General features: G+C 37.2%; 2 long non-coding RNA genes across 2 annotated transcripts in view; both read right to left on the reverse strand.

The window, feature by feature from the left end:
- Positions 1–2,976: 2,976 nt before the first annotated feature.
- Positions 2,977–5,916, reverse strand: LOC131511369 (uncharacterized). The gene is made up of 2 exons (XR_009261488.1): positions 5,737–5,916; positions 2,977–3,553 (listed from the first exon to the last, which is right to left on the reverse strand). It is a non-coding gene; the product is annotated as an uncharacterized LOC131511369 (long non-coding RNA).
- A 3,032-nt stretch (positions 5,917–8,948) lies between these two features.
- LOC131511370 (uncharacterized) overlaps positions 8,949–17,740 on the reverse strand; it is a 40,263-nt gene continuing 31,471 nt past the window's right edge. Inside the window, exon 3 of the long non-coding RNA XR_009261489.1 lies at positions 8,949–10,667. This is a non-coding gene — a long non-coding RNA (uncharacterized LOC131511370). The remainder of the gene's footprint in view (positions 10,668–17,740) is intronic.

Below are 17,740 nucleotides of genomic sequence, written 5' to 3' on the forward strand. Positions count from 1 at the left end.
GCTCAAGCTGATAAGCTGAGGTCTGAAAGATTGTAATGGGGATATCTTACGTACCATCAAACATATATTTATTACTTTTGAATCCCAGGGCTAGTATCCAAAGGGTCATGATATTTCGCTGTTTCCTTCAGAGTCATAACTTCCATGAAAGCTCCCTCTCATTTCCTCTCCAGCCCAATGTCACTAGGTTAAGCAATTGGTACAGTCTGTGTTGGGGGAAACTGACAGGACCCCAAGAGATCTGCTCTACTTCGTGCTCAGGGAAGGCAGTATGTCCTGATGAAGGCAAAATAAAGAATATACACTCTATTATATACTAGGAAGATATAACAAAAGGAGATACTAAAGCAAGACCAGAGATTGGAAGAATAAAGAAAGTGAACCGAAAGCCAAACAAATGAATAGTAATGTTTAAAGAGATTACCAAAAATCGGGGCACCTGGGTGGCTCAGTCGGTTAAGCATCTGACTTTGGCTCAGGTCATGATCTCATGGTTTGAGCCCTGCATTGGGCTCTGTGATGGCAGCTCAGAGCCTGGAACCTGCTTCAGATTCTGTGTCTCTCTCTCTCTCTCTCTCTCTCTCTCTCTCTCTCTCTCTCTCCCTCCCTTGCTCATGCTCTCTCTGTCTCTCTCAAAAATAAATAAACGTTTTAAAAAAAGAAATTACCCAAAATAATTCAAATCTGGTATTTGCCTAAGGGAATCATCCTTAAGTGGGAAAGGATATATGTACATTGCAGCATAGATTTTATAATTTTATATACAACAATTATATCACATATTTGATATATAGCATATATGCTATATATTTCATATCATATATGTATGCTATATATATATCATAGCATGTATATATATATATATATATATATATATATATATGCTATATATATGAAATAAAATGGCCCAAAACAATAAATTATTGATTATCCAGAAGTTTATTTAAGTTTATAGAATTTCTCTAAAGACTTTTAAATGTAGTTCATTTGTAAAAGAAAAGTTGCTCTGACTCAGTGAGTCATTTACATATTGGCAGGCAGCTCAGATTTGAGCTCAAGGTAACCACTTGACCCCCCCCCCCCCCCCCAGGTGCTTACTACAATTCAGGAGAGCCTTTGATTAATAGATGAGGCACTCGGGGCGCCTGGGTGGCTCAGTCGGTTAGGCGGCCAACTATGGCTCAGGTCATGATCTCGCGGTCAGTGAGTTCGAGCCCCGCATCGGGCTCTGTGCTGACAGCTCAGAGCCTGGAGCCTGTTTCGGATTCTGTGTTTCCCTCTCTCTGACCCTCCCCTGTTCATGCTATGTCTCTCCCTGTCTCAAAAATAAATAAAAAAAAAAATTAAAAAAAATAGATTAGGTGCTCACAGAAGTAAAGAGTGCCTTCTCTTAATGAATTTTGTCTGATTGATATTGGAAACTCGGGAGGGGCACAAGCTGAGTGTCATAAGATGCCTGAAGAACATAAAGAGATGACGATAAGAACTTTCAACACAAAAGTTAATGAATTAAAGCCACTGAATTAAAAACAATGGCCAGGAAAAAAAAATGACCAGACAATTTTCCTCAATATCCCCTTACAATGTTTTGCCTAGAAATATCAAATTTTTTGGTTAAAAGCAGGCTTGTCAATTGAAGGGTCATTGTGAAATTGAAGAAAAGTATTTTCAGATTTTTATTTAAATGTTGATTTTGGAGCTAGGCTGGTGCATCCATGCTCTCATTTCCCTGATGTCTTAAGAACTTCACTGTCTCCAGAGATTCTGTGAACCATACTACTTTTTTATGTTTTAGGCTTTCCCAACATCAAAGGGACATACAAGAGGTTTAGGGACAAAAATGTGTAATACAAGTATAGTAAAAATATCCTATAAATCTATTTGAAATATGTGTGAATATATATTTTTCCTTTTCTATCTCTCTATTTACATATAGAAATAGGGAAAAGAGAGGGAAGGGGACAGAGACAGACACAAACTCAAACACACAGAGACAGAGCTTCATGCAAAGAGAGGAGCTCTATGAAACTGCATATATTCCTGCCTTAAATAGCCATGAAATTCCCTAGTTCATAGATGTAACTGACTACGATGAGACCATCAAAGACAGGGCATAAGTGAACATTTGGAAGTAATTTCTATGAGCCTGTCCTTGTGCTGGGAGTGAGGCTGATTGAAGTAATCATGAAACTAGAAGTTTTTCTGGCTGCTCTCACTTGTTGACACTTGGGTAATTTCCTCCATTTCTCAAAGAAACTAATTCCATTTTTAAGTAAACGCTATTAGAAAGTCACTCTTGTGCATTACAGCATTGTTGTAACAGTTAAAACTAGGTAACAAAATGAGCACCCATCAGAGAAAATTTAAAAAAGTTATTATATACACACATGCATCTGCTGCACAAGATGATCTGTCTTCACATGAAAATATAAAAAAGCTCTCCAAAATCTATACTCAAATAAAAACAGCAAAGTGCAGAACAGTGAGTATAATATCATTTATAAGTAGACAGTAGCATTTCTGGAGAGATATACACAACTGCTTCTCTCTGGAGAGTGAGTATATAGAGCAGAGGAGAGTAATTTTTTCCCCTTTTACATCTTTCCAATAGTTGATTTTTTGAAAACCACACACCCAAAATATTTTTAAAGAAAGAGAGTAAAAAAAAAAAAAAAAAAGGAGGTTTTTTTTTTTTTATTGAAAACTTACTGTACGGGTTCAAATTTTAACAAGTAAATTCCCTTAAAATGAAGGTCTATGAGAGCAGAAGTTGTATTTTTGGTCAACTACAGTGTTTTGATCCTAATATATTTTAGTAAATACTATTCTTTATTGAAATTGCCATTAGCCTAGCAAATATCATTTTTTCCTATGTTTTCCCAGTGGTTCAGGATTGAAAGAATTTATTCAGTCTGATCCATGGTAATAATCTAACCCTGAGTATTTGCACATGGGAAATAAGGTGGGTTTCAAATGTTTATTAATATGAAATTTATTTTTGTATATTTTGGCAAGACTGATTAGTGTTCATATAACTGTCATGAACGTGAAAGGCAGGGCCAATTGACGTGCATTCTGACAAGCTATTTGCAGTCCTCCAATCTTGAAGTCAGATTCGATTGCATAATTACTCTAAAGATAAGTCTGCTTTTAAAATGATCTGATATGTCACTCAATAAACTGAAAATTACCTCTGATTTTCATCCAGGGTAAAACGAAAAGCTTAATAAATGACTAATGTATATCCACAAGGCGGACAGCAGAGTGTGTCTGTTGTGGAACATTTGACCTCTTTTTCAGGTAGGTGACAGAGACAACATCTGTTTGTCGTGGCATGGAGCCATTGGCAAGTGATCTTTCCAGGTTAGTTATTGGATGATGTGTAGTCCTTCAGTAATTTGACAGTGCTTCATTATGAGAGGTTCAAGGAGGCAGATGTTTCCCTGAAGGAATCAGGAAAGCACAGTGACAACTTTATTGTAGACTGACAAGAACTCCGATATCTTCTTTAGATGGAATTGCTAGATGAGCTGAAATGCTGGCAGGTCAGTTTCTTGAGTGTAATATTGGTAATCAATCATTTGATGGACATATAAAGGAAAAAGAGTAGAGAGGGTCACTAATCTTTCTGTTAATTAGAACATCAAAACACCACCACCTTAAAATATATCCCCCAAGGATCATGCTAGAAGCAATGCATTGAAAAGAAAGGAGATGGAAAATAAAATATATGAAATTAGTGTAAGGACACCTTTGAGAATATACAGGATTTCTACTGCAATAGATTTTAACTGTATTCCCACTCAGTAATATTATTACCATCAGCTGTTTGCCAGTAGCTGCAGGCATAATTTTCTTTTTTTACTGCTCACTGGACCCAAGCCTACTCAATTTAGTGTAGTTGGCTATGGTACCACTCACTTTCTTAAAACACAAGGCTTTCCAATTTCCAACAATGTTTATAGTATCAGAATAATTTGAAACAGGTGTTTAAGCCTCACGCCTATGCTGTGCAGCAGAAGGTTTATATATTTTTCATTATATATTGAGACAGACCACAACACTTGGAATGGCCATCTGTCACCAAATGCGTGCTGTGTGCTGAATGGAAGAGAAATGGGAGTTTTCACTGCAAACTCCTTTGAAAGTGATGGGATGCATTCTCCTGCCTTCTGAATCCCCGCTCGGTGCTTTGAATAAAACCAAAAGTTTTTTTGCTGCTTTTATCACAGAATGTCACCTATCAGAGATCATTAGAATGCTGCATGGCATTTCTGTTTGGTTTGGTTACAAAAATTGTAAGCCCCAAACTTGAGACCGTATTTAGCCAATGGATTTCCCCCAGAGGAATGGTATTTCAGCCTATACATTTCCTTCTTTGTCTCACAACATTGTGCAGCTTGGGTCTTAAGTATTAGGTCTCTTTGCAAGAATCTGGACTTGTGAGTCCTAGTTGCCAAATTAAGTGCTCACAGACACCAGGACGGTAGTGTGAATTGGTAAATCTGGCAGCATAGAAATCGTGGAAACCTGGAGAGAGCATCGCCTGTCGGGAGGGAGCAGTGATAGATATGCTTGCCTGTTGGGCAGAAATGCAGGCCCAGGACCATCTGATCCGTCATTGAGAATAAACCAGAAATCTAGATTTTCATATACTATCTCCGAATACTTAAATATTGACATTGCACTTAAAAAATTAAAAGCCCATGTAGGCCAAACAAATATTCACACAGTTTGAGGTCAGCCAGTTTGGAGCCTATTACTTAGACTAAAAATCTTCTGGTATAACTAGATCTTCTTTTAGAGTTCCTAAGATATTCTTCCCTTGGTTATACACACATAATTTATTTTGCCAAGAATTTTCCAGACTAGGTATTATCAACACCTTGATGATGATGGTAATGGTGATGCTGATACTGTTCGGTAATATTGGTCATCAATCATTTGACAGATGTAGAAAGGAATAATAATAGAAAGTATCTACTTGTTGCCTGGCAGGCGGACTCTGAGGTCATGTTCATATCTACTCTCTGACAGACTTCCACACTGTAGCCTAACCGGGACTTGGAAAACAAATAAGATAGGCTGGAGGTAATCCTGGAACTGAAAGGTTGGAGGGAGATTGCAAAGGAATCTATTTTAAGAATGAGCAGGTAAAAATTAATTATTTTTCACCAAATATTTATTAAGTACCTACTGTGTGTTAGGCACTGCTCTGTTTATTCAACACAAGTTTACTGAGTGCCTACAAACAAACATTAGGCAATAATCTTTATCCTTCTAATGGGGCTGTGGGTGACAAATGGTTGGCAGAATAAATAGATAAAATACATTGTGTTTTATAGTGATAAGGCTCGTGGAGGAAGCATAGCAGAGAAAGGTACAGGGAGTACAGGAGAGGGAGGAAATTATAAGTAAAAGATGATGCCACATTTGTGCTGGAGTAACTGGGTTGTCAAGTTGCTAGTGCTGAGATTGCAAAAGATAGAAGAAGGAGTATATTTGAAGATGAAGCTTAGGAACTCAATTTTGGACATGTTATGTGTTGGATGCCTAAAAGACATTCAGTGGGGATGTCAGGAAGGCAGTAGAATTTCAAGGGAGATGTCCAAGCTGGAGCTATAAATTTGGGAGTAACCAGATGGTATTTAAAATCATAAGACTGCAGGGAAATAAATGTGGATCGAAAGAGAGGAATTTTAAGGACTGAGTCCTGTGGTATTTACAGTGACTTACCAGCCAGCAGATAAAAAAGAACCAGCAAACAAGACTGACAAAGAATGAACAGTTGAGGTAAGAGGAAAACCAGGAGAATTCAGAATCCTGTAAAATGGAGAAATCATTTTGAGGGCACTTTGTAAAATTCAGACTCAGACATACCACCCTAAAACTCATTCTTTTTCTCTCTCTCTTACCCTCCACCCCACTTTCATTCTGCTGGTGTAGACGGGGCCCAGCAAGCAAGTGATTCTGTTGTAGGTGTTCATTGACCACACTTTATCAAACATCAAATAGATGAATGGGGTCTGTGGCTTGTCCAGATGGTTCAGTGGTAGGAAACAAAGAATAGGGAGCTGAAGGAGAAGTGAAGGAAGTGAAGCTCAGGAGAGCAGTACTTACCAAGCGGTGGGTTACCAAAGCTGGACACAGTCGTTGGCATGGCTGGTTTGAGGGAACTAACTTAATTGGGCCCTTTATTTACTACAGTTAATGAGACAGTTCAGTGTGTAGGTGGGGGGTTGAGTGATTGCACGTGCCAAGATAGAACATATGGGACTGGGAGTCAGGCAGACCATGCTATAGAATTTTTCTGCCAAATCAATATAAAACCAATCCCAAATCAATGGAACAACAATCAAACTGTGTGTTCTACTAGCTTGACAATCTGCTCTAACTGGTTTACACATCTGCTGAGTTATATGAAGAAGACACTGAACCTTTTTCATCCATGCTGCCCCACTCTTAGCAGAGTGTCTGACACTTTGCGGGCTCAGAGTCAGCATCTGCCAAGTGCACGAAGGTGGACCCAGCCAAAGAGGAGTGGACATGTGGTATATTTATGGATTTATGGAGATAGCTCATTCCCAAATACGTACAGGGTATTTTTGTAGATTTCATAAATTCTTTGTTTTTTATATGCTGAATAGATAAGGTTGAACTATCAGTTCTGGAAGAACACTGTGATTTGAGGTTATGATTTTTAAAGTTATCAATACCTCTTTACAAAGGTGGTTAGTTACTGAGGTTATGTCAACTCCGACGGCAAATCCTTGACAGCCCTTTGATTGCAGCTGGCTTCTCCAGCCACTTCAGTGTCACCTTGGGCTAGACGCCTACATAGCCTGAGGCAGGGGAAACTTTTGTAAAAGAAAAAAAAAAACATTATTAATGAGATTGGTGTCAATCTGGACACCAGTGAACTAGGTTCTCAGTTGCCCCTCCCACACAATCTGCTCAGAATAGGGTATTTTATGATTCTAAAACAGAAACATTTTTTTCTCTCAGCTTCAGGCCTTAAACATGATTTGAATTTTGAGCCATTTCTGTGCATCTTGTGGAATAATGACACAGTTTTGACTCTGCTGCTTAAAGGAGCTAGTGTAGTGCACAGAAAAACAAAGACACCCTCCATTTCATGTAGGGATGCAGGATATTCCCTCTGTCTCTGTTCTCTTCTTGGAGACTTCCTTCTCCTAAGAGGGGTTCCCTCTAAAGGTTTCACAGAACATTTTTCTAATTACCAAATGAAGAATTTTGTTGAATACACTAGGTTCTATATCCTGAGTTCTTATGGTTTTCTATGTAACAGTTTACTGTCTTGACTACAATCTTAATTTTGCTCTCCTAATTAACAGAAGTCTTCTATAAGCACTTTTGGTATCTGTATCCCTGAAATTACTACATTTGATAGAGAAGAGATAGTTATTGTAACCAGAAATTATTTACTATGAACTGATATACTTTATTATAATTTATTTATTTTGAGAGAGAGTGACAGAGAGCGAGAGCGAGCGAGCATGCACACGCAAGACAGGGAAGGACAGAGACAGGAGAGAAAGATCCCAAGCAGGCTCCATGCCATCAGTGCAGAGCCCAATGCGGGATTCAAACTCATGAACTGTGAGATCATGACCTGAGTTGAGATCAAGAGTCGGATGCTTAACTCACTGTACCATCCAGGCACCCCTTTTTATTCTTAATTTTTTTTAGTTTAATAAACTTTCTTATAAAAATTAGTCATCATTCAAATGTCCTCTTTGCTCATTGCTAGTATCTCTGGCCCATTATTCTAACATCTTTGAAGATCAATCTCTTGATAGAACTTAGGGCAGTACAACAATGAATGAAAACTAAATGATTATAAAGTAAAAATATAATTTTCACAAAAGTTACTGGATAAAGCATATGCTAGTAATACTGACAAATTACTTAAATTGGAACAAAGCTATTGACAAGCAAGGATGTGGAAGTTAAACCAGAAAACAATAAGATAAAAATTGACAAGAATGAGAACAAGATAATTATTTTAAAGAGGATGATTTGACTTTGAAAATGTTATAAAGAGGACCTTGGGAAAATTAAGGAAGCCCTTGAATACATCTGTGTAACTGACCCTTGTTTGTAATCATGCTGTGAAAGGTAAATGCAAAGGGAAGTTCTGTGGGGCTATAAATTTAAAAAAAGAAAAAAATGAGTCCTGCCCTATTGGTATATTCATAGTTTATTTTAAGAATCTAGGATAGTTTCAACTATAATATAAATCTTTTCAACACAAGATAAAAATTAACATAGTATTTTTGGTATTACTTGTTCAATATAAAATCTGCATTAAACATTTAAGAATAGTTACAAAGTTTCGGTTTATCATTTTCTATGGTCTTTAAGTGGTCTTTCTCAGTTCCAGTTATCCTTGGGAAGCAAACTTCCTGTACAGTTGACCTTAATTCACTAGTATGCTGTTCATCAGGGGTATTTCCCTCTCACTCTCCCTCCCATCTTTGTCACACGAGTAAAATCAATTTTAATAATATATTTTACTTAACTCAATATATTCAAATATTATAATTTCAAAATTTAAACAATGTTTTAAGGAATGGGTACCCAGGGAGCTCTCTTGTTTTTCTCAGACACACAAGCAGGTTGGCAGGAAATAGGGGCCAGTGGCATGTCCTGCTGGTAAAGAGTCCGTGCTGGGTTAGTAAGAGCGTGTATGAACAGGAACACAGAAGAGGCTGAGATGATGGGCGCAGGTGTTTCCCTAGATGTGTTCACTCACTGTTGTCCAAGGAGGTAGTGGGAACTGCCAACAATGCCCTGGGTGTGCACATTAGCACTACATTCAAGACCCTGAGAAGTAGTAAGTCAAGAACCTTTTTAATGCAGGCTTTTTTTTTATTTTTAAAATTTACTTATTTGAGAGAGAGCGAGAGTGCGTGCGCACAGCAGAGGAAGGGCAAAGAGATAGAGAATCCCAAGCAGGTTCCACGCTGTTGGCACCAAGCCCAATGCAGGGCTTGAACCCATGAACCATGAGATCATAACCTGATCCAAGATTAAGAGTCGGATGCTTAACCAACTGAGCCACCCAGGTGCCCCTTTAATGCAGCCTTTCCAAAATGTATATATATTTCCTCTAGAAAACAGCCCCTCTTGCCACCTGCTTACACATTTTTGGATTCTATCTCTTCACATACCCCTCTTTTTTATTTAATATCTAGTTTTATTTGTTACTCTTAGAAAAATCTCATTTTTTAATAAACTCAACTTTAGAGATGGAAGCTCTCAGAAAGGACAACCTCAGTGTCTTGGAAATCTGTTCTGAAGCTTTCCTTTGGCCTCCTTTATTCTCCTGGTCAAAATTTTATCATATTTTGCAGCTTCTCTCTTTTTTCAGGAAGCTGTTTCTTCAGAACAATGTAGCCAACATTTGTGTCGCAGGACATGTGGAAAAACAATATGCCGTGCTTTGGTCCTAGGTGTCTTACCTTCTTTGTCTTGGGGATTTTTCACAAAATGCTGGCAGATATTTTCTTGAATTTTTTTTATGGTTTACTAAGTTTTGAGAGACAGGCAGAGTGTGAGTGGGGAAGGGGCAGAGAGAGAGAGAGAGAGAGAGAGAGAGAGAGAGAGAGAGGGAGACACAGAATCTGAAGCAGGCTCCAGGCTCTGAGCTGTCAGCACAGAGCCTGATGCGGGGCTCGAACACACGAACTATGAGATCACGACCCTAGCTGAAGTTGGATGCTTAACCAACTGAGCCACGCAGGCACCCCTGGCAGATATCTTCTTTAGAGGGCTTAAACATTTTGTGGAATCTGCTAGCTCATTTGGGCCTGAAGCAATAAGACCCAGTAACACGTGATGAAAGGGAAAATTATTGAGATAGTTTACATTCTTTCTTCCACACTTTCTTCCACACTTCCACTTTGAAATCTGGTGTTATACTTACAGCACATCTCAATTTGGACCAGACACATTTTAAGTTTCCAATAACTATGTGCTTAATGCCACACTGGCATCAGTGTGAACAAAAGTATTGTTCTGGGAAGCGGAGATGGTGGAGTCAGGGAAAATGATTAGAGTCCTTGCAAGAAACCAGTCCAGAGAAGATAAGTCCTTGAATTAAATAAAGCCAAGGCAGTAGGGATGGTAAGGAGGAGACAGAATTGACACATAAGGGTTGGTGAAATGTAATGGAGAAGAATGTGGGTTCTGGAGCCAGACATGCTGCTTAGAGTCCTAAGTTTTACCTCTCTAGCTGTGTTTCATGAAAGTTACTCAATCCATATACCTCTTGTTGGGTCACATATTATAGATAATAATAGTAATATGCCTACAAAGCAGGGAGGTTGTAAGGGTTAAATGAATTATTAAATATAGAACTCTCAGATGACTGGCACTTTTAAGCATTTAGTATCAGATTATCATGATTTAAGTTAATAGGACTTGGTGATCAACTGGATGTGGCCAGTGGGATTAGGAAAGGAGTCAAGAACTCTTGCAAAGCCTAGACTGTTTTTTCTTGTTGTATCTAGAAAAAATGATTCCTAACAACCCTTTATAGAAGTTCTAAACCAGTGCTCCATGTGGATCTTGCTTGTAAGTGGATCCTGATGACCGACACAGCGCTGCCTTTCTCTTCCCAAGACCTGTGTCTCTGCTGGTCCCTGTGAAGGAAGAAGAAAATTTCCTCTAGCCAAGATTCTTCTAGCTGGACTAAGAATGATCTTTACATTAAACAGATTAACAGGAAAAAAACTCCGAAGTTTTATTATGCATGCATGGTGGCCCAATATTGAAACTGGGGACTAAAGAAATGACCAAGGCAGGCAGTTTTCATACTGTATAGATGAAAAGACAATAAATCTGTGAGGAATTGAAAGGACAAAAAAAACCTTAACTTTGGGAGCTTCAATTAGTAAGGAATTCTAAGTGGAATTTGGGTTGAGGTAGTAGATTAGTAAAAAGTAAAAAGGTTTGTTTATAAAGCTTTCTTTGCTTTAAGGTCCCTATCTCTGGTGATGAGGATTCCTTTTTATTAGCACAAAGAGGGGACTTTTAGTACAGGAGATTTATTTCTTGCATTCACAGGAACAGAGGAGGGTCCGAGAGTCCTCGAACAGGATGTCTCTTAAGTAACTTTTATTCAAAATAACATTGTCAAAGTGGCACATTTTAGGTGCCCTGCCCTTGGCTTTACATCCTTCTGCTAAGAATGCACATCCACCAGCTCTTTACATTGTTGGCTTATGACCTATTCTCTGGTGTCAGCTCAAGATCTCAGGGCTTTAAAGAGGGCTTTCTTGATCACCCTGCTATATCTCAGCCACCTTCACACCTCCTACCATACTTCGTATCTATCTTGCCTTATTTATGATCTGTCTCCTCAACGAGTTTTAAGATCTGTGATATTTATGATCGCTTGTCTATATTGTTTATCACTGCATCCCCACTGCCTAGGAACAGTCCCTGGCACAAAACAGAGGATCTAAAATGATGTGTTCAATGAATAAACAAATGCTTAATTTTTTGTGCTTTTGAAAGGTGAGAAATAGAGTGAATTCTAGAACATTAGAGACAGCTGGTAGGGTGTAGGGAAAATCTTATTTTGTTGTTTGGATATCATTTTTTTCTTTTATTAACATAATGGTGCCAAAAAGAATACATTTAAGACTCTTGTGGTTAAGATGTAGATTATCTCAGCACTGCATACCTCCATCATGTAAGATCATGAAGGCACAGACAATATGGGAAGCTTTCGTGGTCCAAAATTCATATAGTCCAAGCATCTGTCTTTTCCACATCTGAAATCAATTCTAAAGAGGTAGAGTGACCATAAGGCATAAAGTGAGTTAAAGTAAGGATGGCGAATTTAAAATCCAGATCTCTGGGCTCTCAAGCATGTGTTAATTATATATCACGTTGATGTTAGTGTGTTCATGTATCTATGTATGTATATTCAGAGACATGTAATAATAAACTATGTTGGTGGGTAACTATTACTAGATTTTGTAAGGCAAATTTATGTCAATTTTGATAAAATACCCTATTGAAGTGAATGTAGAAGTTTTTAAAAAACTCTTCTTCATACTGGAATTTTGCCATTTGATTGTTGCTTAAGAAGAGCATATGTTTAGTTTACTTAAGCAAATTTTTATTGCAGGGATATTTTTGCAGTAATAGTGTTTGTTAAAATATATTTGACTGGTATTGTTTTATTCTATTAAACTGATGAAGTCAGGTAAATTTATTGATTCTAGGAAAAAATCTAAGTTTTCACTTAAAAGCTTTTCCCAACTTAAATCCTGTTTCAGCAATCATGATAGGAGTACATAAATAATTTGTGGCTCAAGGTCTGAACTTCTTGTTTTCTTTTCTCTAACTTAAGTTGTTTTTTATTGGAGTCCTTTGGGGAATCAATTGCCTAGTACCTCTAAACAGTTTTTATCTCCATGTAGACAGACTTAAGCTCACCAGGCTTACTTCAGGTCAAATGGTTTTGAAATGAATTAGTGACCTGAGAACTGGTTAAGTAATTTGCTATTTTGGCCCAAACCTACTTAGGCATCTGTAACCACTATAGGTTTTGCATCGTTTCTGAAGTGCTCTTTCTGAAATCAGACTCCATTTCCTCTGGTGTTGCCCTACAGTTGAAAGAGTTGATTAGCTTTTGTTAGGTTGTTATTCATCATCATAGTAACTAGAAATGAAAATCATAAGAAGCTAGAAATGGTTATGAAAGCCCATTAGACTGATTAATCTCATTTTTAAAACTTGGGTTAGAAGAGGCACATTTTTATTGCTGTTCCTTCTCAATGCAGAATTGTTTATGAAGTATTTTCTTATTCATTCTTATTTTTTTACTCTTAGCCTACTGTAATTTGTGCTGCCTCTAGCTGCTACCTTTTTCTAATGTTCACATAAAAGTTTCAAGTTTGCGATATGATATTACCTCATCATTTAAATCAATAAAAAATTCCCAAGTACGGAACATTGTATTAGGTATTAGGTAAATGCAATGTATGAACAGGGTATCAGCAAATGATGGTAACTTAAGGCTGATGTACTCATATATTACTCTGAGAATTCAGGAGGAGAAATTTCTTTCTAAAAGGTTGGACAATGAGAGGTAATGATGGCAAGCTTTATGGAGGAGGAGGTTGTGTTGGACATTAAAGATTAGGCAAAGTTAGAATCTCATGAATGGGTGGATCAAAAGAGTGAGTAAAGATTTAAGGTAGGAAATCCTGTGAAATTCAACTAATAGGATATGGTCCTGTTGGCTCATAGTAGAGCATAGAGGATGAAGATCAAGGTGAGATGCGTCTGAAAAGAGAAGTTGAAAGCTGGTAGTGAGATGCTTGAATACCATGTCCTCAGGCATTATTTAGTGGACTGTTGAAAGCCAATACACTCTGGGCTGATCCATTCAGTTATTTATGGTGCTGTTCTATTTACCTGACATGTCCTTATGATTTCATCTTGCTCAGAGGACCTTAGAAGTATAAATATCTCTTAATAATGATTGGGGAAAAGATTAAAAGGAAAGATAGAGGTTATATCGGACTTGCACAGGAATTTACATCTAGCCTTATCACCAGTTTGATTATTTGGTTTATACAGAGTGGACATTTGGGTTGAATCAAGAAGATAAATTTGACAGCAATAACTGTGCACTCTTGTATTTAGTTCATAAAAGTCAGTTGCACAGTGCAGGATAGGTTTGACAGTAGACCATGGGAAAAGAGAATTTGACCATAAGGTAGATAAGGAGTAATGTGATTTCTAAAAAAGATAACAAAAACATTCAGCTTGCAGAGAAGATGGGAGATTAATTAAAATGAGTACTATATTTGTAAATGATTTGATGGGAAAAATACTAAAATTTATTCAAAAATCTTTGCTTACACATATTCACATATGATTTTAGTGACATGTATAGGTAAGAGTATAGAACTCCTAATGACCAGTTTATAGTGAACTGATTTGTTTGACCTAGTTATGCCTACTGAAGGAGAGGAGGTGTGGATCATGGGGGGGAAGAAAAAAAAGAAAACCCAAAAAAACTTTTACATGTGAAAAGTCCCAAGCTTTGAATTCTGGCAGATTTTAGGTGTATAATTTTAAATAAGATGACCCTGCACCTGTTTCCTCTAGGGATGCCATCCTAGTTGAAAGAGTTGATTAGCTTTTGTTGTGCTGATATTCATGATCACAGAAACTAGAAACGTAACTCCTAATGAGGTAGAAATGGTAGGAAGCCTGTTTATAAAATATCTTATGTCCCTCAGAGGATTGTTGAGAGACTCCAGAGTTCATGAAGACATTCTGTATACTGTGAGGCTCAGAAAGATATACAGTTTACTGATTAATGAGAGCCCATTTTGTGATTTTCCTTCTGCCTCTCAACTTTGGGCAGTCAGAAGGGCTGTTTGAGGTCAGATTGCTGAACACTTAGTGTTTTGTGAATGTCTCTCCCCTCCATATGAAGTTGCTTGCAAATAAATATGTAGTGGCTCTCAAAATGGTGTTTGGGAATACCCACATAAGAAAAATGCAGAATGGTTGTAAAAAAAAAATAATGGAGACCTCTTCAGACTTTGTGAATCAGAATGCTGGGAGATGGGACTCAGCATTCTATATTTTCAACAAACTATCCAGTGGTTCTCAATTGGGGGTAATTTTGGACCCATCCCTGGGGGGCATTTGGCAGTGTTCCAAGGCATTTTTGATTGTCAGAACTAAGGTACAGGGTAGATATTACTGGCATGTTGTGAACAGAGACCAGGGATGTTACTAAACATCCAACAATGCACAGGACAGCCTTCCATGACAAAGAATTATCCAACTCAAAATGTCAATAATGCTGAGGTTGAGAAGTCTTGTTATACCCAACACAATTTAAAATCTATGTTTCTAGCAGGTATCATCTATATTTGGCAATTAGAATTATTTAACTTATGTATTCATCATTTGTTTATGTATTAAACAATTTTTTTTAAATGTTTTACTTACTCTTGAGAGACAGAGAGCATGAGCGAGGGAGGGGCAGAGAGAGAGAGAGAGAGAGAGAGGCAGAGACACAGAGACACAGAGACACAGAATCCAAAGCAGACTTCAGGCTCTGAGCTGTCAACACAGAGCCCGATGCGGGACTTGAACTCAGGAACCGTGAGATCATGACCTGAGCTAAAGTTGGATGCTTAACACTCAACCGACTGAGCCACCCAGGCACCTCATTTGTTTATGTATTTATTTTCAGAACTCTTTTTAAATGATCTTTACTGAAAAAGTAGAAAGATGTAGAATTTTAAATAAACTGTTGGGAGTGGGATTAATTAGTTTGGGCTCTTTTCTGGGTTCTTTTAAAAAAAGATTCCTTAAAATTTTTCCACTGCAAGAATAGTAATCAAGAGATTTTAAGCTAGTTAGTTCTTTGCACACATTGAAAAAATTTTCTTAATTTGTCCTAGCTGAGAGGGAATATGACCTTATGAAGTCAAATTTATAGAATATTTTCATTTTTTATAGAAAATTTTAAAAATGTAATTTAGTTGGGGTAGGTTCAAGCGCTTAGAGATATTTTGTTGATGGGATTCAGGGAGGAAGAAGTGGGCTATATATATATATATATATATATATATATATATATATATATATATATATCTCTTTGAGAACTTGTTTTTACATACAGATAACAATCATTTGTAATTAACAGTTCATTGTTTGAATGCAAACACTGCTGTTAAGTGGTGACTGAAACAGTGGTTGTCCTTTACTCTCCAGTAGAAGAAACATTTTCTTCCTTTGCTCTATTGATTTGCTAACAAATCTATTTTATATGTGATGATATAAAGATAAAATCTGCCCATTTTTACAGTCCTTACATATGAAACACAGCACCTATATTTATTCACTTTGCTTTCATTAAGCAAAAGAATTAGTGTAATATTAACAATCACCCTTATTACATATTTAAAGCAAATTCAAATTTAACTTCCTAAGGTGTCTCCAGCAGATGTTCTCTTATAATAATTTCTATGGTGACTTTCAGCTCTGAAAAGCCTTGAATCTCTAATGAAAAATTTCAAAGTAATAAGATGGAATAGAAGCATTAAAACATACTTGGAGATAGAAATTGAAATCATTTTGGCTAAATGTATCAGGTTAGAAGTTGCCCTAGTTACTGATTGCTGCTATTAGATATTCCCCTTGCACAAAGAAAGCCAGTTATTGATTTTTGAATTTGAATTTCTTTTGAGATAATTGATTGCCTCTATTGTAGATCCTTACTTATCTCAGCTTATGAAAACCCAATGTAATAGGAATCACCTGCTTTTCTAATGCCTGCCTAATGTTTTGCCTAATTTACTTACCCCTGCTAACCTAGAAACTATTAGAATATAATCTTCATGGAATGCATAAAATTAATGAGTGTCCCATTATGTATTGATGTAGTAGTTACAATATATTTCAGGTACTGTTAATGATGGCTTGATTTACCTTAATGCATTTCAAAGTTTGTAGTTCCTGGCATCTCAATTCTATTTTTATATCTATAAAATTTTACTTAATGATACTACTCAGAGAAACAAATATATACATAGGTCACTGGCTAAAAAGGAAATAAAGGCAAATATTCAGCAGCATGGAAAAAATACATGTGTTGATTGGACTCCTATTTGTCATTTTATTGAAGTTAGTTTAAAAATTATTCTGTGCACTAATTGTGAGTGTTTGTAGTTTGAGACTGGGCCTTGGTTGTAGATACTAGACAAATACAATGTACACACTTGTGGAAATGCAATTAAATGGTTTGTTAAACACAGTATTCTGTTTTAGTCCCACCTGGGGAACTGCAATTCAGTGCAGTTCCCGATGCATAACCCAGAGTTATGATCAGGATCCACAGGTTTAAGGATAGAGTCCCCATCCAGACACCCTTATGTTAGAAGCCAGGCACAAGTTCTTGGGATCCTGAAGCCACTTACATTTCTGACCAACTGACCACCAGTTAGAGAGTTCTCACTACCCAGCACAAGTTTGATAATACACTAGAGCAACTCAACTCAGGAAAGCCCTAGACTTTATTATATGACGTACATATAGAGCAAGGTCTGAGAGCATCTCAAATACTGAGATGTCTTGCCCTCTACCTGTGGCACTGGGGTGGTTCTCTCTCCCAGCATATCAATGTGATCACCAAACAGGAAGTACCCCTGAGTTTCATTAATTGATTCAATTAATGACCGAGCTATTGAACTCCATCTGCAGTCTCCCTCCCCTCCCTGGAGGGTGAAGGGGAAGAAAGTTCAACCCTATAATTATTTGTTGGTCTTCCTGGTGACCAGCTCCATTGTGAAGCTACTTAGGGGTCCACAGGAGTCTTTAGCATTGCAAAGATTCGGATCACTCAGGAATTTCTAAGAGCTTTTGAAACTCCTTGTCAGAAACCTTAGGCAAAAACCAAACAAATTCTTTATTATACTGCACACAGGTATACCAAATAAATAAGTAAATAAATAAAAATGATTCAGTAAAAATTTGGCTACTATGTACTAGGTGTTATTTTAGTAACCAACCATCTACCTGTATAAAACCATCTACCTGTATAAAACTCCCAGAAGATAACATAGGAGAAAACCTAAATGACCTTGGGTATGATGATGATTTTTTGGATACAATATCAAAGATACCATCCATGAAAGAAAGAATTGATAAGCTAGTCTTTATTAAAATT

The sequence above is a fragment of the Neofelis nebulosa genome, chromosome 5 (assembly GCF_028018385.1).
Source record: "Neofelis nebulosa isolate mNeoNeb1 chromosome 5, mNeoNeb1.pri, whole genome shotgun sequence".
NCBI classification, from domain to species: domain Eukaryota; kingdom Metazoa; phylum Chordata; class Mammalia; order Carnivora; family Felidae; genus Neofelis; species Neofelis nebulosa.